At 38.2% G+C, this 2128-nt stretch overlaps 1 non-coding gene across 1 annotated transcript; it reads left to right on the top strand.

The window, feature by feature from the left end:
* Positions 1–1388: 1388 nt before the first annotated feature.
* Positions 1389–1526, top strand: LOC114814835. Its single transcript, XR_003762632.1, has one exon. It is a non-coding gene; the product is annotated as a small nucleolar RNA SNORA7 (small nucleolar RNA).
* The last annotated feature ends 602 nt before the right edge of the window (positions 1527–2128 follow it).

A 2128-nucleotide genomic window follows, 5' to 3' on the forward strand; every position in this document is an offset into this window, starting at 1 on the left:
CATCACTTAACCTTTCTGTGCCTCAGTTCCTTCAAATGTAAAATGGGGATCAAGGTTGTGAGCCCCATGAAGGACATGGACTTTGTCCAACTTGATTACCTTATATCTACCCCAGTGCTTAGAACAATGCTTGGCACATAGTAAGTGCTTAACAATTACCACAATTATCATTATTATTATCTCAAGTAAGTTACTTAACCTCTCTGTGCCTCAAGTCTTTCTTCAGTTAATTGGGGATAATAATATCTGCTCTTCACATTCCCGCAGGGATGTTATGAGTTAAGATAGTGTTCTACTGAAGGGATAAACGTAGGTGTAGGGAATATGCATGGAGACATATAATCTCTTTGTGCCCAAAATGTCATTGTGAATTGTCAATTATCTACTAAGTGTAAATGTGTGAATGAATCCATAATGTTGTTTTGTTGGGGGAGTATCTACAATCAGAGTTGTTCTTGGAACTAATGTATGAAAGAAATAAAGGTCTCCTAATGCATGTGTACATAAGTATATATAAGTATGTATATATAATGTGTATGTGTGTGTGTGTGTGTGTATATATATATCTATGTATATATTATGTATATATGTGTGGGTATACATATATATATATATATATTTATAGCCTTTGTAAATGGGTTGCTGTGATTGGAAACTAGGTGAGTTTTTCTTCAAGGGGGGGTCAATTAAGAACATTTATTCTACTGTAATGAAGCAGAAAATGTGTATTTTACATATGGAATTTTACCATATACTGGTCATCCCTGCAGAAACATAAAAATAGCTCTTGAAAAATCTTTGAAACTAATTTGTAGCACCGATTATTCTTGCTCTCAATTGGTCTACAATTTATTTTTTCTTCTTCAATCATGCTACCATTCTTACTCAAAATGACATTGCCACTTGCACTTTTTGGGTATGAATTCTCTTATTAAAGTTTTTTGACTAATAACTCTGTATGACTTTTGACATCCTTTGAGTTGAGCTCCTTTGGAGTTAAGCACCGCTATTTTCTGTTCCCTCAGGGTAATGTCTAGTTCAGTGTCCATCTCTTGGGCTCTATGTAGTCCAGTGAAAACATGACTGGCCTGAGACAAGGGAGGATGATTGTTACAGTCCAAGCCACTGTCACTATAATCAGTTCCTTAGTCTAGTTTTTCAATTCTGTAGCTTTGGGAATAACACATTTGTCACTCTAAGTGCTTAATTGACTGATTAATTGACTGATTCTTGACTGGGGAATTCACCATCTTATCCTTATAAAATGATTATGATTAAGGGTAGGAGTCAGAGTAGGAATAGTATTCATTGAGAGACCACTGAGGGCAATTCCCTACACTAAGGGATTCTTCAAACAGAAGAGTCAAAGTATATAATTGAATGCATGTCACCTCTCAGGGTCACATCTGAAGAGTTTCCAGTACTCTGCCAGTCTTGACTACGAGAGGGAGAGTCAAGAAGAGGCCTACCCATTCCATACCTAGCTTGGCCAGTGGCAAGTGAGTGGAAGGCAATCTGCTACAGAGAAGCAGCATTGTCTAGTAGGAGTCAGAGGTCCTGGGTTCTAATCCTGCCTCCACCACTTGTTAGCTGTGTGACCTTAGGCAATTCACTTAACTTCTCTATATCTCAATTACCTCATCTATAAAATGGGAATTGAGACTGTGAGCACCACGTGGAACAACCTGATTGTCTTGTACCTACCCCAGCACTGAGAACAGTGCTTGGCACATAATAAGCCGTTAACAAATACCATCAATACTATTGTTACAAGTCAAAACTCCCCTGTGCTGGGCGGAGACTCAGGTTTACTGCATGGAAGGAGGCAGTGGTAAACCGCTTCCATATTTTTACCAAGAAAACAGATAATTTACCAGAATTACATTACATACATTACATTACACTGCATACATTACATTACATTACATACATTACCAGAATGATTGCAGATGGAGGTGGGGAGTTCTGGGAGAGATGTGTCCATGACATCGCTATGGGTAGGACACGAATGGACAGTATAAGACAACAATACATAAGTGCTGAAAATAGTTTCAAATACCTAAGTGCCAGAGATGGCTGATGGGTTTGAGTTGTGATGCAGGGAATTTATTGGGGAAGGTGTAGTGGA

This window comes from Ornithorhynchus anatinus, chromosome 10 (genome assembly GCF_004115215.2).
Source record: "Ornithorhynchus anatinus isolate Pmale09 chromosome 10, mOrnAna1.pri.v4, whole genome shotgun sequence".
NCBI lineage: Eukaryota > Metazoa > Chordata > Mammalia > Monotremata > Ornithorhynchidae > Ornithorhynchus > Ornithorhynchus anatinus.